At 37.4% G+C, this 27,011-nt stretch overlaps 1 protein-coding gene and 1 pseudogene across 18 annotated transcripts in view; both read right to left on the reverse strand.

Annotated features, from left to right (window-relative positions):
- The window catches only part of BAZ2B (bromodomain adjacent to zinc finger domain 2B), a 305,426-nt gene that overhangs the window by 268,979 nt on the left and 9,436 nt on the right, over positions 1 to 27,011 (reverse strand). Inside the window, exon 2 of one of the 18 annotated variants that reach the window (XM_054506184.2) lies at positions 21,217 to 21,265. The exons of the other annotated variants lie outside the window; for them this stretch is intronic. The gene's annotated coding sequence lies outside the window, so the exon portion shown is untranslated. The remainder of the gene's footprint in view (positions 1 to 21,216; positions 21,266 to 27,011) is intronic. 18 annotated transcript variants of the gene reach the window in all.
- LOC129045630 (complement component 1 Q subcomponent-binding protein, mitochondrial-like) lies at positions 458 to 7,379 on the reverse strand (annotated as a pseudogene).

Consider the following 27,011-nt stretch of genomic DNA (forward strand, 5'->3'; position numbering starts at 1 on the left):
TGATACTCAGAATCATCTAACAAAATCAATTAGATATTTCCTACATATTAATTTTATAACTGTAATACAGTGATGCCCTCATTAAATGATGAAGACTAGGGTGCCTGGGTGGCTCAGTCAATTAAGCATCCAACTCTTGATTTCAGCTCAGTTCATGAACTAAGGTCATGAAAGGGAGCCCCAGGTTGGACACTGCGCTCAGTGGGGAGTCTGCTAGAGATTCTCTCTCCCTCTGCCCCTCTCCCAACTCTTGCTCTCTCTCCTCTTTCTCTCTCTAAAATGAATAAATAAATCTTTAAAAATATAAATAATAAATAAATGACTAGGACTTTGTCCCTGTGCTTAATGGCAGCAATCAAACTTCTTTCAAGTTTTCCACATCTCTCTCAGAAGTTTTGTCAGCTGTGACTTGCTTGCTGCCTGAATGCTTACTTAAAAATAATCTTTTTGGGGTGCCTGGGTGGCTCAGTCGGTTAAGCATCTGCCTTCGGCTCAGGTCATGATCTCAGGTTCATGAGATTGAGCCCCATGTTGGGCTCTGCGCTGGGTGTGTAGCCTGCTTAAGATCCACCCTGCCCCTCCCTGCTCACGCACTCTCTCTCTCTCTCTCAAAAAAAAAAAAAGCGTTAACTAATCTTCAGTTGAACCAATTAATCAACTTCAAGCTTATAAATTTCTAACTTAAAAAAAAAGAAATTTAAGCGGCGCCTCAGTGGCTCAGTTGGTTAAGCGACTGCCTTTGGCTCAGGTCATGATCCTGGAGTCCCAGGATCTAGTCCACATCGGGCTCCCTGCTCAGTAGGGAGTCTGCTTCTTCCTCTGACCCTCACCCCTCTCATGTGCCCTCTCTCTCTCAAATAAATAAAATCTTTAAAAAAAAATTAAGCGAGATCACTAATTATTCTCCCTGTTATATATCCAAATATTACTGGTATATATGAATTGGTCATTTGGGGTTTTTTTGTTTTGTTTTATTTATTTATTTGAGAGAGAAAGAGAGAGAGCATGAGCAGGGGGAGACACAGAGGGAGAAGCAGGCTCCCAGCTGAGCAGGGAGCCCAGTGCTGGGCTTGACCCTAGGACCCTGGGATCATGACCTGAGCCGAAGGCAGACACTTAACCGACTGACCCACCCAGGCGCCCCTGAATTGGTCATTTTGAACATTAAAAAACCTAATAACATATCGTAAGAATAACTAAAAATATAGTGAAAAATTAAAATTATTCTACATAAAATAGACTGCCATAATATAAACTCTAAAACTAAATAATATAAATTAATGTATAAAAGCTTGAATTTAGAAGGGATGCACTAAATGGGTGATGGGTATTAAGGAGGCACTTGTGATGAGCACTGGGTGTTATATATAGTGACGAACTACTAAATTCCACTCTCGAAACTAATATTACACTATATGTTAACTAAAATTTAAATAAAACTTGAAATACTAGGGAAAAAAAGCTTGAATTTAGATGTTCAGTTAAAATTTTGATCCTGTAAGATTTTATACGTTGAAGTTCATTACTAAGAAAAGATAGCATCCCTCTCCTCCTTCCACAATGCCAGTAGAGATAATTTTCTAAAACTGAAATCTGACTAAATCTTATGTCTCTCTCCTCCTAAAAACTTAACTTAAAAAAAGCCCACATTAATGATGTCCCATCACCTGCAAGTTTCTTCATCACTTGTTAGCCTGATCTTCCAACAGTATTTGCTAGCAGTGTACTTTACCACTTTGCCCACGTGAACATACTTCAATTAATTCTTCAAAAATTTGTTAAGATTTCAACTTGTTTAATCACTATAATCTATGATGATATTACCAATTTTAAGGTCCAGTGCTTGTTGTAAACATGTAACTTTTGGATGATAAAAATGTGGTCCTTGCCCTCAGGGTATAACAATATGCTGACTTTCTCCCTAAAATAGTACCCAATTTCTCAGAGCCACCTCTTTACATTAAATCTAATTCTTCTGATGTACTTATCACTCTTTATTGTAATTTACATGACTGTTTCCCCCCTGCTAGCCTGTGAACAGAGAGAAAAGTAACAGTGTTATGCATGTCTACACTCTCAGCACTCAGCCAAATGAATTACCAACAGTAGTTGTTCAATGCTGTGGGGAATGGTATGCAGTATAGCATGATCGAAAAAAAAAATGCCAGTAAAAGGAAAATATCTTTGATAGCTACACCTTGTCATTATATAAACATATTTAAATAAGCTTTAATTTTAATCCACAGTATAAAAAATATTAGATATATCTATGAATTAATTATGAGTCATCTTAAGAAATAACAACTCCAAAATAGGATTTTCGCTATTTTAGAGACGCTACTCATATCTTGGATGGGACAATTCTTGATCGGGGTGAGGCTTCTTCAAACCTTGCTGATGGCTAGCATTGCCGGCCCTGCCCTCTTTGTCAGTACCTCCCTTCAATCATTGTGAAAAATCAAAACATCCTACATATTTGAAAATGTCCCCTTGGTGAATAATTCTCCTCTGAGAACCCCTGCTTAATTTTGTGTTCAACTTTATTTGCAAGTAAATCAACTACTTTAAATAGAATAGTTGCTGCACATCTCTAAAACTAAAAATTAAAATATATGTAAAATTTAAAATTTAATATGAAATCAGTTCTTCAAATATAAGTAAAGATTTAATACATTTAGCCACTCTATCTTAGGGAGATATACATAAACACAAAAGACTAAACAATCTATTTAAGTGTAGGAAAAAACCATAAAGTGTCCAATTTTTATTGGGAAAAAATAAGAAAATTTTTCTAACTACTAACACCAAAATTTTATGTGTGGATTGAGACTGGCACCACCCACAGGGTTGAATATTAGACAATTGTGCATCACATATGGTACCCAAGCTATCCTGTAGGAAGTGAATTCCACATTGTAGAAGAACTCATAGTGGTATCCGTATTCATTTGGTCAGCATATTGTCCAGAATCACAATATATATGTCAATGGTAAAGTGGGTATTATTGACTATTTTAAACTAAATTTCACAAGAGGGGCTTAAAAACATTTCTACCAAAACAAAACAAAACAAAACATGAATATGCTATGGTGTGAATGTGTGTGTACCCCCCAAATTTTATGTTGAAATTCTAAACTCCCAGTGTGTTAAGATTAGAAGAGAGGACCTTTGGGAGGTGATTAGGTCATGGGTAGAGCTCTCATGAATGGGATTGGGGCCTCTTAGCTCCCTGCTCCCTCCAACATGTGATGGCATGGTAAGATGGCTACGGTCTATGAACCACAAAGCAGGCTCTCACCAGACTTGGATTCTGCCAGCATCTTATCTTAGACTTCCCAGCCTCCAAAACTGTGAGACATAAATTTCTATTGTCTATAAGCCACCCAGTCTATGGTATTCTGTTAGCCAAAACAGACCAAGATAGAGTATAATACAAGTAACAGAATCACAGAAATGACAGAAAAATGCCAAAGCTGATGCTTTTGCTCCTAGTTATCAGCCACATTATGGTGGGGTAGGGGGGAGGATGATCTCTGCCAAAAATAATAAAGAATTTAACAATAAATTACTTGTAATGTGGATATCTTATTATTGTTAACAACTATCATCCTAAGTGTCCAGTACACTTTGAGAAACTGGCTCATAACTTAAAGCCTTAATTTTTAGCAAAATATTTTAAGATATTATTTATATCATCTTTACCTCATCTTATTTTCATTTTACTTATTAGTATATCATATATCCTACATAATATATTAGAATATTAGTAAACTTATATAATTCATAAACAAATATATATATTTTATATAATTCATAAATACACACACACATACACATATATAGGTGATCTATGCTCCAAAACATTTTTACTGTTAGGGAAGCATAATCAAAACAGCTAAAACAAAACAAAACAAAAACAAACAAAACCCAGAAAAACAGTTCAAAGACCATTATTATATAAGATTGGAGCCTAAAAATCATGTAATCTAAGAAACATTTCTCAAACCTTAGAGTGAACTTGATTTAAAGACAATACGAAGGGGCACCTGGCTAGCTCAGTTGGTAGAGCATTCAACTCTTGATCTCGGGGTTGTAAGTTTGAGCCCCACATTGGGTGCAGAGAAAATAAAATCTTAAAAAAAGAGTGAAAGAGACAATACTATAAGAAAAGACACCTGGCAAAAAGCAGCTACTGCTAATCACCCACTCGATAGAAAACAAGTAAAAGTTCCTTGAAAACAAGGGCACCTGGGTGGCTCAGTAGGTTGAGCTTCCGACTCTTGATTTTGGCTCAGGTCGTGAGATCAAGCCCTAAGTTGGGCTCCGTGCTCAGTGTGGAGTCTGCTTGAGGATTCCCTCTCTGCCCCTCCCTCTGCCCCACTCTCTCTCTCTCTCTCTTTCTCAAATAAATAAATAAATAAATAAAATCTAAAAAAAAAAAAGTTCTTCAAAAACAAAAACACTGCCTTTTCGGGAATACAGTTGTTTGGTGCTCCATTGCAATTCACAGAGAGTGCTTTTACAGACTGAAGGTTTGTGGCAACCTTGCCTTGAGCAAGCTATTGGCACCATTTTCCCAACAACATTTGCTCACAATGTGTCTCTGTGTCACATTTTGGTAATTCTTGGAATATTTCGATTTTTCTTTCTTTTTTTTTTTTTGAGGAAGGAGATAAACCAATTTTATTGTCCAGCATTATGTTATACAAAAATCTAGGAACAACAGATTTGTAGAGAATAAATGAATAGTAAATAAGAGAGCAATGGAAGTAATTTAAATTTGAATTATTTTCCATGATATTACAATGAAAACCATCCCAAAGTATGTGCATGTCTGGCTTCAGAGCAGGTGTGCTCCCTGGCCAAAGCAAAACCTGCCATAAATTTAAGATGTTCAATGTCTTGTATGCTCTACTGACTCTTGACAAAAACTTTTGAGATCTTCAAGAAAAGTAATGTATTCCTGATGCTCCAGGGCTGTGCTGAGCTCCACTAACTCCACTACAAAAGTGCTGTCCACCCCTCAGCCTGCCAGGAAATCCATCAGGGGGTCATATAAAGTCTAAGCCAAGTGATCGGTGTTGAGTGTACTTCCCCTCAGGCTTGCCAATGGACTGAACACTCATTTCCCTGGAGAAAATATCACTCTTGTCCTCCTCTCCCTGCCCAACTTCATCTGGATAGTGACAGTCCAGCAGTAGGGCCTTCTTGCTACCATTCTTTATAACTTCAACCATGAAATTGGGAGTGGACGTCAGTTCAGGCTCCTGTTCTTCAACCCTCTGCCCTTAGGAGGGCTCCTCCTCTCCTTCAAATGTTGGCAGGATGCTATTGTTAATGTTGAAAGTGACAATGAATGATCTTTTCTCTAGCAACTTTCCCCACTACTTTGGCTTCTGTCCCATTCACTTCCAGCTCCCAACTTCCAGCCACCTTGGGAAGGGACTTATGCTTCTGCCTCTTCCCTTCCTCCTTAATTTCATCACTCAGTAATTCAACAAAAGCTCTGTCCCCCTGAGTGGGCTGCATGCTGCAGCTGCACCCCCAGGGTGCTCAAGAGCACAGGAGACTCAGCTGATCCATCCATTGCAGACAGAGCAGCCCCAAGTGCCCCACAAAAGGCCCACTCAGGCTGCAGCAGAGGTTGAGGCAGCAGAGTTGGGACTGGTTGCAGAGCCCCTCCAACAGGGAAGCCCAGGGCATGGGGTGTTGGGCACAGCAGAGACAGCATTAGGGCTGCAGGCATGTGTGGGCATGAAGGTTGACCCAGGCAGAAGACCCCAGCCAGTGTCCCACTGGAAGGCCTCTATTTCAAATTTTTTCATTATTATTATATTTGTTATGGTGATCTATGATCAGTGATCTTTGATGTTACTATTGTAATTGTTTTGGGGTGCCATGAACCATGCCTATATAAGATGATGGGCTTAATAAATGTTGGGTGTGTCCTGATTGCTCCACTGATGGATCTCTCTCCCTCAATTTGGGCCTCCCTATTCCCCAAGACAACTATATAGAAATTAAGTCAATTAACAACCCTACAATCACCTGTAAGTGTTCAAGGAAAAGGAAGAGTCACACTCTCTTTAAGTCAAAAGCTAGAAATGATTAAGCTTAGTGAGGAAGGCATGTTGAAAGCTGAAACAGGCCAAAAGTTAGGGCTCTTGTGCCCAACAGCCAAGTTGTGAATGCAAACAAAGAGTTCTTGAAGGAAATTAAAAATGCTACTCCAATGAACACATGAATGATAATTAAGTGAAACAGTTTTATTGTTGATATGGAGAACATTTTAGCGGTCTGGATAGACGATCGCACCAGTCATAAAATTCCTTTAAGCCAAAGCCTAATCCAGAGCAAGGCACTAACTCTCTTCAATTCTATGAAGGCTGAGAGAGGAGAGGAAGCTGCCAAAGAAAAGTCTGATGCTAGCAAAGATTGTTTTATGAGGTTTAAGGAAAGAAACCATCTCCATAACATAAAAGTGCAAGGTGAAGCATCAAGTGCTGATATCAAAACTTCAGCAAGTTATCCAGAAGATCTAGCTAGGATAATTAAAGAAGGTGGCTACACTAAACAATAGATTTTCAATGTAGACAAAACAGCCTTCTATTGGAAGATGTCATCTAGGACTTTCATAGCTAGAGAAAAGAAGTCAGTATCTGGTTTCAAAACTTCCAAAGAAAGGCTGACTCTTGTTAGGGATAAATGCAGCTGGTGACTTGGAAGTTGAAGCCAATGCTTATTTGTCATTCCAAAAATCCTAGGTCCTTAAGAATTATGCTAAATCTACTCTAACTGTGCTCTATAAATGGAACAACAAAACCTGGATGACAGCCACATCTATTTACAACATGGTTTACCGAATATTTTAAGCCCACTGTTGAGACCTATGACTCAGAAAAAAAAGACTCCTTTCAAAATATTACTACTCATTGACAATGCACCTGGTCACTCAAGAGCTCTGATGGAGATGTCCAATGAGATAAATGTTGTTTTCATTTCTGGTACTACAACATCATTCTGTAGCCCATGGATCGAGGAATAATTTTGATTTTCCCATCTTGTTATATAAGAAACACATTTTGTAAGGTTATCACTGCCAGATAGTGATTCTTCTGATGGATATGGGCAAAGTAAATAGAAAACCTCTGGACATGATTCACCATTCTAGATCCCATTAAGAACACTCATGATTCAGGTGCCTGGGTGGCTCAGTTGGTTAAGCGACTGCCTTCAGCTCAGGTCATGATCCTGGAGTCCCAGGATCGAGTGCGGCATCGGGCTCCTTGCTCAGCAGGGAGTCTGCTTCTCCCTCTGACCCTCCCCCCTCTCATGTGCTCGCTCTTTCTCATTCTCTCTCTCTCAAATAAATAAAATCTTTAAAAAAAAAAAAAGAACATTCGTGATTCATGGAAAGAAGTCAAAATATCAACATAACAGGAGTTTGGAAGAAGCTGATTCCAACTCTCATGAATGAACTTTGAAGGGTTAAAGACTTCAGTGGAGGAAGTAACTGCAGATGTGGTGGAAATAGCAAGAGAACTACAATTAGAAGTGGAGTCTTGAATATGTTACCAAATTGCTGCAATTTCATGATAAAACTTTAATGGATGAGGAGTTACTTCTTACGGCTGTGCAAAGAAAGTGGTTTTTTGAGATGGAATGTATTTCTGGTGAAGATGCTGTGAAGACTACTGAAATGACAACAAAGGACTTGGAATATTACATAAACTTAGTTGATAGAGCAGTGGTAGGGTTTGAGAGGATTGACTCCAGCTTTGAAAGCAGTTCTACTGTGGGGAATATTATGCAACCATAAAAAATGATGAGATGATGCCATTTGAGACAACATGGATAGACCAGAAGTGTTATGCTAAGTGAAACAGGTCAGTCTGTGAAAGACAAATGCCATATGATTTCACTCATAAATGGAATCTAGAAACAAAAACAAAAACAAATGAATGAAATGAAAACAAAGAACAGAACCGGACCTATAAATACAGAGAACAAACTAATGGTTGCCACAGAGGAGGGGAGAGGGGGTTTGAGCAAATCATGTGAAGGGGAATAGGAGATATAGGCTTCCAGTTATGGAATGAATAAGTCACAGGAATAAAAGGCACAACATAAGGAACATAGTCAATGAAACTGTAATAGCATAATATATAAACTTGTCAAACACTAAGTTGTATACCTGAAACTAACGTAATATTGTATGTCAACTGTAGTCAAATAAAATAAAAAAAGATATGTACATTGTTTTTAGACATAATGGTATCATTACACACTAAACAGACTATGGTATAGTATAAACATAACTTTTATATACACTGAGAAACCGAAAAATTAATTTGGCTCACTTTATTGCAATATTCACTTTATTGCTGTGGTCCTGAGCAGAATCCACAATATCTTCGAGGTATGCTTGTAGATTTAATATAGGAATTAAAAATTTTAAAGGAAGCAACTAGAGGAAAGCAGACTAAATTTAGGTTTCTAAAGCAAAAAATTCTTTAAAATGTGCTATTTCTTAATTGTAAAAAAGGAAAAAAACAGTGAAGGAAGCAAACTTCTACGAACTCGAATAGTTCATCTATTTACAATGTAAACTTTATCAGATTTACCTACATTTCAAGAAGAAAATTAAAAATACGAAGAAGAGGGGCACCTGGCTGGCTCAGTTGGTAGAGCATGCGACTCTTGATCTCAGGGTTGTGAGTTCAAGCCCCACATCAGGCATAGAAATTACTTAATAAAAAAATTTTTTTAATTAGTCTAATATTTTTTTAAATGCAAAGCAGTACCTTTTTTTTTTTTTTAAAGATTTTATTTATTTATTTATTTGAGAGAGAGAGAATGAGAGACAGAGAGCATGAGAGGGAGGAGGGTCAGAGGGAGAAGCAGACTCCCTGCCGAGCAGGGAGCCCGATGCGGGACTCGATCCCAGGACTCCAGGATCATGACCTGAGCCGAAGGCAGTCGCCCAACCAACTGAGCCACCCAGGCGCCCCAAAGCAGTACCTTTTAAAAGTTTCTAATTAGCTTTAAAAATAACATTTTACATTTTTAAATTTTATTTTAAAACATTTGTTTCTTGACATGATACACAAGTAATAGTCTGATTACATATAATAATATCTTTAATATCTTCTCAGAATTTAAAATCTATTTTTCCGGGTTCACTTAAATAGTATGTGTGGAAACATATTGACCACATTAGGCTTACATCACATAATATCACAACTCATTCCCTAGAAAATGTGTTATTTTAATACCTATGAATGAAAAGCATATTATAAACATCTAAAGGTATAACATCACAAAATGGATAGTAGTCTAACCATTCACAAGAATGAAAAGCTCTTTTCCAAGCTGTTAGAAAGGTTCTTTCCTAAGCTTTCTAGGCAAAACAAGTCTGAAGCAAATGAGAGTTAAGTTTCAGGGTTTTTTCTCCTACTCAACAGGCCTTACATTGCTTATTTTTAAAACAGGAGTCGTAAATGAAACACAACTACAGGTGAAGAGTTGGAATCCTCATTAATTTCAGTTGCTGGTTGTCTTGCCAATTTCCCTAGTCCACTTCTGTTTCTATGGTAACAAAGGTAGAATCAGGAAGCAGAAGCAAAGATTTTAAGATAACAGTTATATAGGGATAGTCAAGTACTGAATTGCAAAAGATGAAAAGGAAGAATGGAATCACAATTCGTATAATTTTAAAGATACTCAAAGGGAGGAGTCTTCTAGTCCAGTATTCCTTGTTTTCATGGAAAAGTATTTACATTTCCATTATAACTTTTAAAAATTTTGATTCCACTCCCACTTTGGGTGGCCAAAAAACGAAACTAAACAAAACTCTAAAATCACCAAGTGTCCAGATTTACCCTCCATCACAAAATTCACAGTACTAGAATTAAGCCTTTAAAATATGATAGCATATTTTGTGATCCTAACTGGGACTCCATTTTAGACTTTGATTTTCTTTGAAACAGTGGATTCTAATGTGACTTTTTATTTTCAAGCAAAGCAGCTACCTTTAAGAATGAAAATAAACCTTCTATTAATACTAGTATTAGCCTTTCAAATATATGCATATACTTTATACAAATGAAATACATATGTGTCTGGAATACAAATTTCTTCAGCAAAGTTTCTAAATATTTCTGGGGTCATTTTAAGTTTGTGAGTATCCAAAATCATGACTTTGTTAGATCCTTTGAACTGTTTATTCTTTTCCAAGTTGCTTTATGTTCAAAATATTCTTCTTCCTCTCTCAAAACATTGTCACTCCAAAGAGTCTATGTTTCTGTCTCTGTCTCCGTGTCTGTGTCGTGTCTGTGTCTGTGTCTGTGTCTGTGTCTGTCTCATTACTCTGGGGGAAGCAAGCTGCCATGTCAGAAGGAGCACTATGGAAATGACCATGTGACAAAGAACTGAGGCCTCCTACTAACAGCCAACAAGGAACTGTCATTAACAATGTGAGCTTGGCATCAGATCCTCCAGCCCTAGTTGAGCTTTGAGATGACTGCTGTTCCAACTGGAAGCTTGATAGCCACCTCAAGAGAGACCCTGAGTTAAAACCACCTAAGCCAATCCCAGTTTCCTGACCCACAGAAACTAAAATACAAAGATTAGTAGAAAAAGCATGTTGGAAAATGATACATAGAGTATAATGCTACTTAAGGTTTTAAAACATGCTAAATAATGCTGATAAACTTGAGTATTTTGCTAAATTAGGTAACGAATAAGGTATCTTATTCACCTTTTGATTTCCTCCTACCCTAACTCGAAGAGTTCCTTGCCTAAAACAAATACTTAATAAGTAAATGACAAAGTAAAGCATTAAGATATAATGCAGTTTGGCCAAAACTCATACCTAATGCGCTTGCTCTTACTGCTAAGGGAAACAAAAATTTAAGCCCCTACCTCTATGTGACAACTAAAATAATAACAATAAATGTTCATTTATAAAATACATGATGTGCTAACCTGTAAACATCAGAAAACAAAGAGTATGTCCAAAGTCTACATTTCAACCACTTTTTACCACAATGAACATATAAACTTTGGCCAAATTTTTGCATCTTTAGCTACAGACAATCTGGAATACACCTCTGTTTAGTTCTATGCATCCAAATATTAATCCTCTTATAAGAATGTTCCGGAGGGGCACCTGGGTGGCTCAGTCGGTTGAATGTCCGACTTTTGATTTCAGCTTGGGTCATGATCTCGGGGTCATGAGATCCAGCCCCAAGTTGGGCTCCATATTCAGCAGAAGGATACTTCTCTTCCTCTCTCTCCCTCTACCTCTGCCCCTCCCCCCACCACTCATGTGCTCTCTAAAATAAATAAATAAATCTTAAAAAAATACAATAAAATGAAAAATAAATAAAAGTCCAAGCTGAGACTCTTCACTAAAAGTTAAAAAGTTTATTTTGTAGCCATAGTAGTTGTACAGTAGTGTACAGGCTTTACTAAGACATGCAAAAGCAAACTCAAGGAGGTTGGTTAACATTCTTGCTTGCTCCTATGAAAATAATCAGCCATAACCTCATAGTAAGACCAGCCTTTTGGGGGGGGATCAAGAAAAATCTTTAAAATTATTATGATCATATCCCTCCAAAAAACTTAGCAAAACCATTCCTTCTAAACAATTCAAATACAAATATAATTCCCCAGTAAACAGAAACATATGATTATCTGTAACAATTAAGAATATACAAATTAGGGGTGCCTGGGTGGCTCAGTCTGCCTTTGGCTCAGATCATGATCCCAGGGTCTTGGGATCAAGCCCGGTGTCGGTATCCCTGTTCAGTGGGGAGCCTGCTTCTTCCTCTGCCCCTCCCCTCATTCGCTCTCTCTCTTGAATAAATAAATAAAATCTTAAAAATATATATATACATATTAAAATAAAATTATCCCCATTAAGAATACAATAAAAAAAATTTTCAAAGTCCACAGGAAGGAGTAGAAGATAGTACAACTTCTCCTGAGGAGCATTTCATGAATATGTGAAAAGAGCCATAAAATCTGAATAAAACAGCATTCATTCAAATAATCCCTCCCAAAAATCCACCCAAAAGTATCAAAACTAGTATAAGGAATCCATCATCAAAAAAGTCAGGGAAAATACCAACACGTAACAAGACTCTGACTCTATACACATATGTTCCAAGGGTATAAGCGGCAGATTTTAAGAAATAAGAATATTCTGAAATGTCCCAACCCACAATTTATAGAATTGAAGTTTAGGAACATGGAAGGCCTATAAGAGAAATGGGAATCACAGAGCTTGGCGCTCATGTTCACTTTGGAGAAAGACATCAAGGGGCCTTTTGGGCCTCATTGTTCTAATTTTCCTTAACCTGTCATTAGGGTTGAAAAGGAGCCAGCTTTATAAGTGATGATCAAATCTGACTAAGCAGACACAAGTACTGACTCACCATACAAAATCCATAATCCACAGTGTTACAGAGTAACAATTCTCCCCTTGCTGATATCCCCCATCCACAGATATGCCAGGCTCTCCCTGGAGGAGGGGAATTGCTAAAATCAAAGGTTGACCCTCAAACATGGGATTACAGGTACACCCACAACACAGATCTCAAGAGATTCAGCAAAAAAGTTCTAGGAGAAAACAAACTATATTTCCTTTTGCCCAGTTCATCTTGTTGCTTATCCCAAATATTGAAAACCATCAACATCTAAACCTCTGTCTAGCAGAAATTATAAAATGAAAAACACTTAAAAAACACTAAGGTAGGGGTGCCTGGGTGGCTCAGTTGATTAAGCAGCTGCCTTTGGCTCAGGTCATGGTCTCAGGGTCCTGGGATCGAGCCCCACACTGGGCTCCCTGCTTAGCAGGAAGTCTGCTTCTCCCTCTCCCTCTGCCTGCCGCTCCCCCTGCTTGTGCTCTCTCTGTCAAATAAATAAACAAAAATCTTTTAAAACACACACACAAAGGTAAATAGAGAAAGCCATCAAGAATTACCAAGTTGCCTATGCATTTAAGTAAATTTCAACTTCCTTTCTGAATTTTTTTTGAAGTCTTAATAGAAATAGATGAATACTTGCTTAACATGATTTTCAAAAACACATCTAACAAACCAAAAGCGAGTATCACAGACAATGATGAAGTATTTGAAGCATTTCAAAAATCAGAAAAAAATAAGGGTATGCTCAGTGTTAATACTAGTCAACTCTATTCTTTAACCAAAGAATAAAGTTATAAATATTAGAAGTGTGGCAGCAAAATCATCTCTATTTGCATAAGATATGATTACATATATGGAAAATCCTAGAGAATCAACTGAAAAATTACTAGAAAAAGTAGGAAAGTTGAGTAATTCAATCAATGGCCAGTAGGAATTACTCCACAATGCTTTGGGGAAAACTGAATAGCTTGTGGGGAAAAAAATAAAGCTGAGAGTTCACACTTCACCTCTTTCACTTAAGTAGATTCCATCTATGATAAAAATTCAAGTGTATGGGCGCCTGGGTGGCTCAGTTGGTTAAGCGACTGCCTATGGCTCAGGTCATGATCCTGGAGTCCCGCATCAGGCTCCCTGCTCAGCAGGGGGTCTGCTTCTCCCTCTGACCCTCTTCCCTCTCGTGCTGTCTCTCATTCTCTCTCTCTCAAATAAATAAAATCTTAAAAAAAAAAAAATTCAAGTGTAAAGCAAAACAAACCTTAGAGCCATACACAAAAAGAATGCAACATTGTTCTTCTAAATACTTGTTATTTCTTCCTATATTGAAAATAACAATATTGCGGGGGGGGGGGGGATTCCACAATAAATATCAGAAAAGGAAAGAAGGGAAAAAGAAGAAAGGAAAAAGAAAAAAAATAACTTAGTAATGTGTTAGAGCTTGCTCAGAGAAGTTCACAAGAGTCAATTGTTAACAATTGTGAAAATTGCTAAAATTTTCAGGAATTTCATGACCTAGTTGTTAAGCATTATTAAAAATTTTAAAAGTCATTATTAAAAATTAAATTATATAGGGGTGACTGGGTGGCTCAGTTAGTTAAGTGTCCGACTCTTGGTTTCAGCTCAGGTCATGATCTCAGGGTTGTGGGATCAAGTCCATGTGGGGCTCCATGCTCAGAGGGGTGTCTGCTTGGGATTCTCTCTCTCTCCCTCTCCTTTGGCCCCTCTCCCACTCACACTCCCACCCTCTCTTTAAAATAAATACATAGGGGCACCTGGGTCACTCAGTCAGTAAAGCATCTGCCTTCAGCTCAGGTCATGGTCCCAGGGACCTGAGATCCAGCCCCGCTCAGCGGGGAGTTTGCTTCTCCCTCTCCCTCTGCAGCTCCCCCTGCTTGTGCTCTCTTGCTCTGTGTCAAATAAATAAAATCTTAAATAATAATAATAAATAAAATAAAATAAAATAAATACATAAACCTTTAAAAAATTAAATTATATAAACACCAATCAATAAAGTATATTAAAAATAAGACAATAAACACTCAACTTCCTAATTATTTTACCACATTTTATTATTCTCTATGCTGTTGAGGTTATTTACATCTATTGTATCAGCTTGGTACAGATACTGTATAATAATTGTGTGTCTACACATCCCAACTCTGTTCAGTGGTATTAAATTGTTGGAATGAAACAGGCCGTGTCAGCAGTATTTACACCAGGGAAAAGAGCACACACTATAAATCGAGACTCCCTCCGCCAAACACACAAACCAGTTGTTACCAGAATACCACTGCATAAATAAACCATTCATTATGCTTTGCCCCAGCAAGTCAATCTCCTGGAATGTTTCCTAATGAAATAAATTACAATATGCACAAAGGCTTAGTGATGTTTGATGTTAAATTATTTCATTATATGTTACATGTTAACCAAAAACAGTTTAAATGCCCCAAACTTGGGTAGTTGAATAAATTATTATATACTGTTTGAAAATATTTAATGACACAAGAAAATGCCTCCTGATATAATCCAAAAAAGAATAAAGTAAAAAAGAATGAAAAACTACAAATATCTATTTCCTAAAAAAAGAAAAAAACCACACACACACAAATACTTACATAGAAAAAAAGATCAGAAATTAAAACTTTGTTTTATGAAAAACCAGCAAAGAGGCATTTCTAGTTGAAAAAATTTTTTAAACATTTTATTTATTTATTTATTTATTTGAGAGAGAGAATGTGCATGAGCAAGGGGAGGGGCAGAGATAGAGGGAGGGAGAGAACCTCAAGCAGACACCTCGCTGAGCACAGAGCCTGACAGGTGCTCAATCTCATGACTGTGAGATCATGACCTGAGCCAAAATCAAGAGTCGGATCAGACATTTAACCGACTAAACCACCCAGGTGCCCCTCTACTTGAAGAATTTCTGATATCTGGAACTTGAACTCTGAAATTTCTTTCCACCAAAGCTCCAATCTCACTGCTATACACACCCACATCTTCTCAGTCCCTCTAATTACAGAGGTACCCCTCCTTCTAGTTAATGTCAATCAGTCTAACATGGCTTTGGAACCCATGTTTTCCCACTTCTCAAAGAATTTCTGAATTATATCCTCTGCCCCTATATCTTCATTCTCATCAAGAAAGTCATTTCAAGCCCACATTTCCTTCCTAGAAACTTGCCAATTTCTTTTCATTTCCCTTAAAAAACAACAACTATCCAAACTCCATGTTCCTATTTCTTTAGCTTTAGTCCAAACCACTCCACTAAAACTATTATTGCCAAGGTCACTAATGTCCTTTTTTTGCTTAATTTAATAGGATTTTTTTATTTGTTCTTACTTGATATCACAAAACCATTTCACTCTATGCCAGCTCCCTCATTTTCTTTTTAGAGAGGACATTTATGAAACTAACTTGCTGTTTTTTCATTTATGAAAACTTTCATTTCATTAAATAAACTTCAATATAAAATAAAATAAAAATGCAAGTAATAGAATTTTGGATATTTGAGATTTTTATCTTTTTTTTAAAGATTTTATTTATTTATTTGACAGAGAGAGACACAACGAGAGAGGGAACACAGCAGGGGGAGTGGGAGGGGGAGAAGCAGGCTCCCCACTGAGCAGGGAGCCCAATGTGGGACTCCATCCCAGGATCCTGGGATCATGACCTGAGCCGAAGGCAGACGCTTAACAACTGAGCCACCCAGGCGCCCCTAAGATTTTTATCTTAATATTTTCTGTATTTTTCAAAACTTTTGAGGATATTTTTTGTCAAAAATACACCTTCAATTTTAAAACAGGTCTTGTACATCTAAAACTAACATAATGTTATACGTCATTTGTACCTCAATTTTTTTAAATGTTAGAAAACAAACAAATGAATATAAAGAAAAAATCAAAGAACAATGAACATGATTAACTCTAAGAAGGAATAATTGGCAAGTTGTAGAGTTGCATGTACAATTTACTTTTATCATAAACATATGGCACAAATATAAAACAATATGAGAATTTACCTTTTAAAGGTTCAAGTTGTATTCCCAAATAGTCATAATTCAGGCATCTAATAAGTATAATAGAATTATTTACCAGGAAGATAACCCTATCTTAACAAGGAAAATTTATTTTTAACATGCTCAGTATTACCTAATAAAATTAGTATTTTTATAAAGAATTCTATTACAAGAGGTAGAAACAAAAAAAAATTTGACAATGCCAGGGCGCCTGGCTCAGTCAGTTAAGCATCTGCCTTCAGCTCAGGTCATAATCCCAGGGTTCTGGGATCAAGCCCCACGTCGGGCTCCCTGCTCAGAAGAGAGCCTGCTTCTCCCTCTCCCTCTTCTTCTGCCCCTGCTCCTGCTCTCTCTCTCTCTCTCACTCACTCTCTCAAATAAATAAATAAAATCTTTAAAAAAAAATTGACAATGCCTTAAAAAGTTGACCTTTAGTTATCTAGTTCAACATTCCTTATAATAGAGATTTTTTAGAGTATACAGCAGAAATGTGGTACAGATACTAAATGTTGACAGGAAGTTGGGTCTTAATATGGGCATTAAAGGGTAGTTTTACTAGCAAAAAGGAATGGGGAAGGGGATGTCTGGCTGTCTCTATCGGCAGAGCATGCAACTCTTGATCTTGGGATCAGGAGTTCGAGCACCACTTAGGACACAGAGTTTACTTTAAAAAAAGGAATGGGAAGAATTATATGTCAAGAAACAAAATATATGAGAAGTGTCTATAAAAACTCTGGGAAGGAAGACATTTGTTTTTTAAAGATTTTATTTATTTATTTGTCAGAGACAGAGAGAGAGCACAAGCAGGGGGAGCAGCAGGCAGAGGGAGAAGCAGACTCCCCACCGAGCAGGGAGCCCAATGCGGAACTCGATCCCAGGACCCTGGGATCATGACCTCAGCTGAAGGCAGACACTTAACCAACTGAGCCACCCAGGCACCCGGTTTTGGTCTTTTTTGGTTTTTGTTTTTTAAATTTTATTTATTTATTTTAGAAAGAGAGAGAGAGTGTGAGTGTGAGTGTGAGTGTGAGGAGGGGCAGAGGGAGAACGAGAGAATCCCAGGCAGAGTCCATGCTGAGTACAGAGCCTTAAGTGGGGCTTGATCCCAAGACCCCAATATCATGACTTGAGCCAAAACCAAGAGTCAATTGCTCAACCCATTGAGCCACCCAGGTGCCCCGGGAAGAAGACATTTTTTAAGCTTAAAAATGGAAACAATGGTTTTAAAAATCTGAAGAAATGACAAGTTAGTATTTCACATTTCTGTAAATAAAAAACTATTAAAAAGTTAAAGAATTATAATAAATATAATAAAAGCATAATATCATTAATACTTAGAAGAATTAATAAATAGCTTAAAATAAATATATTAAGACCTCTGTGCAGTAACAGGCAATGTCAAAGACAAATCACAAAAGAGAAACAGGTTACCTAAAAGATGCTCATTCTAATTAGTCACAGTAATGCAGATTAAATAAAGTACAATTCTTCTGCAATGGAATCGACAATGGCTAAAAATGGTGACTATAACCCAATCCAATGAAGGTGTAGTGAAGGTGTAGTATTTCACCTTGTGAAATACTATAAACTCATACAATCCTTTCAAAACCCAAGTTTACAATACCTATATTAAGAACCTTAAAGTATTCCCAGCCCTTAACCTAATAATTATATTTTGGGGGATTTTTCCTATGGAATGATGTCAGACAGCAACAAATAAAAGTACTATGCATAAAAATGTGCATTGAAGCATTATCTATACAGGTCGGAAGTAAGGAATCAATCTATGTGTATGCACAACCATGGGCTCCACTATTAGCATTCCACTGCCGCACAAGGGAAGAATCAGATAACCCTGTGAGGAAGTACAGGGCTGGGAAAATTTCCAAAAATATAACTCTTCAGAAGTCTTAGAAAATAAGCAGATTTTGCCAAGCAGAAAGAGAGGGAATAAGAATTGCATACAGGGAACATCATATGTAAAATCATGGATTCATGAAAGTCTATCCTCAGGGATCCATAAAAAGTATGGTCTGTTCGTAATATGTTTAGAACATGCTGCCTCCTATCTCCCAGGGGTTTTCAGAAAGTGATGTTTAGCAGTGGTTTAAACACATACAGAGCAATAAATACAAACAAAAATGAAAAATATGAGGTTAACTGGATGTGAGTATTCATCTTCATACAATGTGATACACCAGGAGTAAAGTAGAAGGGGTTTTAAAAAACAGATGAGGGTTTATCTTAAGCTAAACTCATCATTGTTAGATTGTTATGATATGTTAGAAATAATATCTAACCACTGGCAAGTGGTAAGCCACAGCCAATCTCACTTATTCTATTTATTTATTTATTTATTTATTTATTTATTTATTTATTTAAGAGCATGCCACAAGCAAGGGGAGGGGCAGAGGGACAAGCAAACTCCTCATTGAGAGGAGAGCCCAATGCAGGGCTCAATCCCAGTACCCTGAGATCTTGACCTGGGCCAAAGGCAAATGCTTAACCGACTAAGTCACCCAGGTGCCCCCAACCTCTCTTGTTCTTACTTTCAATATCTGGAAAGGAGAAATAAGTGTTCAGCTACATCAAATTACTGTTATAGTCATAAGAAATAGATTAAACTAGCTCAACCCCATTCCTTTAAATTATCATGTACCTCATATTTATCCTCCTGCCTTCTACTGCTATTAGTCTAGTCATTACCACCTGACACTGGAATTTCTGCAATAAGTCACTGGTCTTTTTTTTTACCTTTTTATTTCTTTTTTTAATTTAATTTAATTTAATTATGTTATGTTAGTCACCATACATTACACCATTAGTTTTTGATGTAGTATTCCATGATTCATTGTTTGCCTATAACACCCAGTGCTCCATTCAATACGTGCCCTCCTTAATACCCATCACCAGGATAACACAGCCCACCACCCCCCTCCCCTCTGGTCTTTCTTTTAATAGTCTCTACTTTCTATACATTTAACAGAGATCTTCTGGATCTATCTTTCTAAATTTTTAATCATTTCACATCTCCACTTAAAAATCTATTACCTGGGGCACCTGGGTGGCTCAGTCATTAAGCATCTGCCTTCGGCTCAGGTCATGGTCCCAGGGTCCTGGGACCGAGCCCCACATGGGGCTCCCTGCTCAGCAGGAAGCCTGCTTTTCCCTCTCCCACTCCTTCTGCTTGTGTTCCTTCCCTCACTGTCTCTCTCTGTCAAATAAATAAATAAAATCTTTAAAAAAAATCTATTAGCTAACCCAAACCCCTTTGTAACTTTATCTCCCACTACACACACATTTTAGTTAGGTAGGGTTCCCTCCAATCTATTCTTCGTTCAGGTTGCCGTTCTAAAATATCTATTGCTGGGGTGCCTGGGTGGCTCAGATTGTTAAGCATCTGCCTTCAGCTCAGGTTGTGATTCCGGGCTCCTGGGATCAAGCCCTGCATGGGGCTCCCTGTTCAGCGGGAAGCCTGGTTCTCCCTCTCCCCGACCCGTGTTCTTTCTCTCTCTCCCTCTCCCTCAAATAAATAAAATCTTAAAGTAAAGTAGGCTCCATGGCTACACACATTCTTGAAATCATGAACCTGAGATCAAGACATGAGTGAAATCAAGAGTTGAATGTTTAAGCAACTGAGCCACACAGATGCCCCCAGTAGAGACTCATCTTATTGGGGGATGAGGGATAGTTTCTAGTCAGTAGGCTATATCAAAATATAGTAAATATTATCTTTTACATGAATCATACTGGAGACAGATACATGATCTCTCAATAAGTCCAACACAGCCAGTTTGACTGCCAGCATTAAAGTAGATGTCATTTATGTAGTTGAGTTCCAGATATTCATAGATGGCCTGCACTTAGGAGCTATGATATACAAAAAAAAATTTATATTAAGACATAAGAGCCACAGTGACTGTAAGATGCCACACAATGAGAACTATCCAGAGAGCACCAGACTCGTGTATCCTGCCTATAGATAAAATCACTGAATGAATGATGTTTACTGAAATTGTTTTTCCTTTCCCACCCACATTTTTTCCTAACATAAATAATTTGATTTCAATGAGTTAAAATCACAAAAGATGAGATCGCACTCTATGTACATCCTTTCTAAGTAAATTATGACTTCCTTAAGCATATTATGGGCTACGTGTTTTATTTCTGAGCACTTTGAATTGTTTCTAGTTACTAAGTAATAGATGTCAGCCTGATTCTTCTTCTCAATTTAATGATCAATTTATTTAACTAATCACTACTGCCTAATATGTGATTATTAGCACATCACAATAGTATGAAACATGAAAAAATAAGTGATTTTTACTTGTTTCCATGGGTAACTATAGGATTACTTTCAGGTCTCTTGTGAAGTCCTGAGATTAACAAATACAAAAATAAACATGCATTTTTACCCAGGTAGATGTAAGTAATTTAGTTGGTACCTCTGGACTTAAGCAGAAACATATCAAATGCTACTTACTAAAAATAAAATATTTGCAATAAGTTGCAAAAAAGAGACCTATTTCACAAAAAGTGTCTCACATTAAAGCAAAAAAGGTCAAATCAAGATACTATGTCAATAGAATACTTCATTAAAAGCAACAACCCCAAAAAACCAAATACTGGAAAGTTCTGGTAATGTTCAATCTAGAACTTCCCTAATTTGGGGAAGGAAACAGGCATCAAAACCAGGATGCACAAGGAACCCCCCCCCCTCAAAATCAATAAAAATAGGTCAACACCCCGACATATAATAGTAAAACTCACAAGTTTCAGAGACGAAGAGAAAATCCTGAAAGCAGCTCGGGACTGTAACCTACAATGGTAGAAACATTAAATTGGCAGCAGACCTATCCACAGAGACCTGGCAGGCCAGAAAGGACTGGCATGATATATTCAGGGCACTAAATGAGAAAAATATGCAGTCAAAAATACTATATCCAGGTAGGCTGTCATTGAAAATAGAAGGAGAGATAAAAAGCTTCCACAACAAACAAAAACTAAAAGAATTTGCGAACAGCAAACCAGCCCTACAAGAAATCTTGAAAGGGGTCCACTAAGCAAAGAGAGAGCCTAAAAGTAACATACACCAGAAAGGAACAGAGACAATATACAGTAACAGTCACTTTACAGGCAATATAATGGCACTAAATTCATATCTTCCAATAGTCACCCCAAATGTAAATGGGCTAAATGCCCCAATCAAAAGACACAGGGTATCAGATTGGATAAAAAAAGAAGACCTATCGATATGCTGTCTGCAAGAGATTCATTTTAGACTCCAGATTTAAAGTGAGGGGGTGGAAAACCATTTACCATGCTAATGGACATCAAAAGAAAGCTGGAGTGGCAATCCTTATGCCAGACAAATTAGATATTAAAGCAAAGACTATAATAAGAGATGAGGAAGGACACTATATCCTACTTAAAGGGTCTATCCAACAAGAAGATCTAACAATTTTAAATATCTATGCCCCTGACATGGGAGCAGCCAATTATATAACCCAATTAATAACAAAATCAAAGAAACACATTGACAATAATACAATAGTAGTAGAGGACTTTAACACCCCCCTCACTGAAATGGACAGATCATCTAAGCAAAGGATCAATAGGGAAATAAAGGCTTTAAATGACACACTGGACCAGATGGACCTCACAGATATATTCAGAACCTTCCATCCCAAAGCAACAGAATACACATTCTTCTCTAGTGCCCATGGAACGTTCTCCAGAATAGATCACATCCTGGGTCACAAATCAGGTCTCAACCGGTACCAAAAGATTGGGATCATTCCCTGCCTATTTTCGGACCACAATGCTTTGAAACTAGAACTCAATCACAAGAGGAAAGTTGGAAAGAACTCAAATACATGGAGGCTAAAGAGCATCCTACTAAGGAATGAATGGTCAACCAGGAAATTAAAGAAGAATTAAAAAAATTCATGGAAACAAATGAAAATGAAAACACAACTGTTCAAAATCTTTGGGAGGCAGCAAAGGCGGTCCTAAGAGGAAAGTATATAGCAATACAAGCCTTTCTCAAGAAACAAGAAAGGTCTCAAATACACAACCCAACTCTACACCTAAAGGAGCTGGAGAAAGAACAGCAAATAAAGCTAAACCCAGCAGGAGAAGAGAAATAATAAAGATTAGAGCAGAAATCAATGAAATAGAAACCAAAAGAACAGTAGAACAGATTGACGAAACTAGGAGCTTGTTCTTTGAAAGAATTAATAAGATTGATAAACCCCTGGCCAGACTTACCAAAAAGAAAAGAGAAGGGACCCACATAAATAAAATCATGAATGAAGAGGAGAGATTACAACCAACACCAAAGAAATACAAACAAGGATAAGAACATATTATGAGCAATTATATACCAAGTTAGGCGATCTGGAAGAAATGGATGCATTCCTAGACATGTATAAACTACCAAACCTGAAGCAGGAAGAAATAGAAAACCTGAACAGACCCATAACCAGTAAGGAAATTGAAGCAGTAATCAAAAATCTCCCAACAAACAAGAGCCCAGGGCCAGATGGCCTCCCAGGGGAATTTTACCAAACATTGAAAGAAAAATTAATACCTATTCTTCTGAAACTGTTCCAAAAAATAGAAATGAAAGGAAAACTTCCAAACTCATTTTATGAGTCCAGCATTACTTTGATCCCAAAACCAGACAAAGACCTCATCAAAAAGGAGAATTACAGACCACTATCCCTGATGAACATGGATGCAAAATTTCTCACCAAAATACTAGCCAATAGGATCCAACAGTACATTCAAAGGATTATTCACCACAACCGAGTGGGATTTATTCCTGGGCTGCAAGGGTGGTTCAATATCCACAAATCAAACAATGTGATATAATACATTAATAAAAGAAAGAACAAGAACCATATGATACTCTCAGTAGATGCAAAAAAAGCATTTGACAAGTACAGCATCCTTTCTTGATTAAAACTCTTCACAGTGTAGGAATAAATAGTACATACCTCAATGCTATCTATGAAAAACCCACAGAGAATATCATTCTCAATGGGGAAAAACTGAGAGCTTCTCCCCTAAGGTCAGGAACATGGCAGGGTGTGTCCACTATCACCACTGCTATTCAACATAGTACTAGAAGTCCTAGCCTCAGCAATCAGACAACAAAAAGAAATAAAAGGCATCCAAATTGGCAAAGAAGAAGTCAAACTCTTACTGTTTGCAGATGATGATACTTTATGTGGAAAACCCAAAAGACTCCACCCCAAAACTGCTAGAACTCATACAGGAATTCAGTAAAATGGCAGGATATAAAATCAATCCACAGAAATCAGTGGCATTTCTATACACCAACAACAAGACTGAAGAGAAATTAAGGAGTTGATGCCATTTATAATTGTACCCAAAACCATAGGATACCTAGGAATAAATCTAACCAAAGAGGCAAAGAATCTGTACTTAGAAAACTATAGAATACTCATGAAAGAAATTGAGGAAGACACAAATAAATGGAAAAATGTTTCATGCTATGGATTGGAAGAACAAATACTGTGAAAATGTCTATGCTACCTTGAGCAATCTAGACATTTAATGCAATCCTTATCAAAATATCATCAATTTTTTTCAAAGAAATGGAAGAAATAATCCTAAAATTTGTATGGAACCAGAAAAGACCCCGAATAGCCAGAGGAATGTTGAAAAAGAAAAGCAAAGCTGGTGGTATCATAATTCCGGACTTCATGCTCTATTACAAAGCCATAATCATCAAGACAGTATGGTACTGGCACAAAAACAGACACATAAATCAATGGAACAGAATCGAGTGCCCAGAAATGGACCCTCAACTCTATGGTCAACTAATCTTTGACAAAGCAGTAAAGAATGTCAATGGAAAAAAGACAGTCTCTTCAACAAATGGTGTTGGGAAAATTGGACAGCCACATGCAGAAGAATGATGCTGGACCATTTCCTTACACCACACACAAAAGTAGACTCAAAATGGATGAAAGTCCTAAATGTGAGACAGGAATCCTTCAAAATCCTTGAGGAGAACATAGGCAGCAACCTCTTTGACCTCAGCTGCAGCAACTTCTTCCTAGACACATCACCAAAGGCAAGGGAAGCAGGGGCAAAAATGAATTATTGGGATTTCATCAAGGTAAAAAGCTTTTGCACAGCAAGGCAAACAGTCAACAAAAGCAAAAGACAACTGACAGAATGGGAGAAGATATTTGCAAATGACATATCAGATAAAGGGCTAGTATCCTAAATCTATAAAGAACTTATCAAACTCAACATCGAAAGAACAAATAATCCAATCAAGAAATGGGCAGAAGACATGAACAGATATTTCTGATGGCGAACAGACACATGTAAAAGTGCTCAACATCACTTGGCATCAGGGAAATCCAAATCAAAACCTCAATGAGATATCATCTCACACCAGTCAGAATGGCTAAAATTAACAAGTCAGGAAATGACAGATGTTGGCGAAGATGCGGAGAAAGGGGAACCCTCCTACACTGTTGGCAGGAATGCAAGCTGGTGCAGCCACTCTGGAAAACAGTATGGAGGTTCCTCAAAAAGTTGAAAATAGAGCTACCATACAACCCAGCAATTTCACTACTGGGTATTTACCCCAAAGATACAAATGTAGTGATCTGAAGGGGTATGTGCACCCCAATGTTTATAGCAGCAATGTCCACAATAGCCAAACTATGGAAAGAACCAAGATGTCCATCAACATATGAATGAATAAAGAAGATGTCATATATATACACAATGGAATATTATGCATCCATCAAAAAAACAAACAAACAAACAAACAAAAAACCCCGAAATCTTGCCATTTGCAATGACATGGGTGGAACTAGAGGGTATTATGCTAAGTGAAATAAGTCAATCAGAGAAAGACAAGTATCATATGATCTCACTGATCTGAGGAATTTGAAAAACAAGACAGAGGATCATAGGAGAAGGGAGGGAAAAATGAAACAAGATGAAATCAGAGAGGGAGACAAACCATAAGAGACTCTTCATCTCAGGTAAAAAACTGCAGGTTGCTGGAGTGGAAGGTGGTGGGAGGGATAGAGTGGCTGGCTGGTGGACATTGGGGAGGGTATGTGCTATGGTGAGCGCTGTGAATTGTGTTAAGACTGATGAATCACAGACCTGTACCCCTGAAACAAATAATACATTATATATTAATTAAAAAAATAAATAAATAAAACTCTTTGAATTGAGGATACCTCACCTCTTTAATAGGCTAAAAATAATCATGTGTCTATTCCTTTTTTAAAAAATAAACACTCATCTTACATACAATTGTTAAAAAAAAGCACTTACGAATTCTTTAAACCAATACTTCTCCTTTTTGAATTTTGGCAGTACATCTATGAACAGTCTTTCTGGAAAGGGAAGGGAAAGAAAGCTTTCACCTAACTGGCCAAAGTATTACATGTTCTCTTCCTGGACCGGATGTTTACTGTTTACACAGCCCTTCCCTAACCCTTCAACTTCCTACTTCAAATCCCCAAGGTATGATTATAGATAAGAGTTCTTTTCTCTAAGCTGCTGAAAATATTAATGAGAGTGCATAAGAAGTTAATGCTAAAGTACTTAGGCCAAAATGCAGAAAATCTTGAGATTTTCCAAGAGTGCTCAATTGTGTAACAGTGCTCCATTTCTCTTAACCCCATTTAAAAGCCTTCTTTAAAACTATCTCCTCTTTGATGTTGTTACTACCCACCCCCTAGCAACACTTCCTTTAGCTCTGCAGTAACCCCTCTTTTAAAATAAAGAGATTTGACCCACAACCTCTGTCTGTAACTGTTGCCTGGCAGACCCTATTTCTTCCAGTATGCTACACTAACCCATAAAAGGAGAAACACATCATTTTGTGACTTACAGGCTGCTCCCTGATTTTTTTAGATGCTCAAGATGGGCTTTTCTGTTTCTTATGTTACCATAATGGTTCATGTCAACAGTAATCCTTTTCCCAGGGTAGTCCAGAAGTAATGTGTCAATAACCATGTCATCATGAAACCAGAAAAGTATGGCTTCTTTCTCAACTCAGACACTAGATAGCCCTCTATTTCTACTCATTCCCAACTTTATCTCAAAACACATCATCATACAAGAAATAATTATGTGAAAGTTTTAAGGTTTTTTTCTGGCACGTCTCTTGCAAGTGAATAGTCATCACAACATTGTAAATAAGGAAAATGAATAAATTTCATTATCTTAGTGCAGCAATCATGAAGATAGGAAAAGTCTAACCACTGAAAATTAAGACCTCATACATTTGTGTGTGAATTTTTTTGTATCTTTCCTTTTCATACGCTATTTTTTAAATTAGGCTCCACACACTGCACGGAGCTCACGAGGGGCTTGAACTCATGACCCCGAGATCAAGACCTGAGCTGAGATCAAGAGTCAGATGCTTAACGGACTGAGCCACCCAGGTGCCCCATATTCTCTATTTTATTTATTTATTTGAGAGAGAGAATGAGATAGAGAGAGCATGAGAGGGGGGAGGGTCAGAGGGAGAAGCAGACTCCCTGCTAAGCAGG

Source organism: Mirounga angustirostris, unplaced genomic scaffold, assembly GCF_029215605.1.
Source record: "Mirounga angustirostris isolate CCGP_5_RB_7025 unplaced genomic scaffold, mMirAng1.0.hap1 SCAF_3, whole genome shotgun sequence".
NCBI classification, from domain to species: Eukaryota; Metazoa; Chordata; class Mammalia; order Carnivora; family Phocidae; genus Mirounga; species Mirounga angustirostris.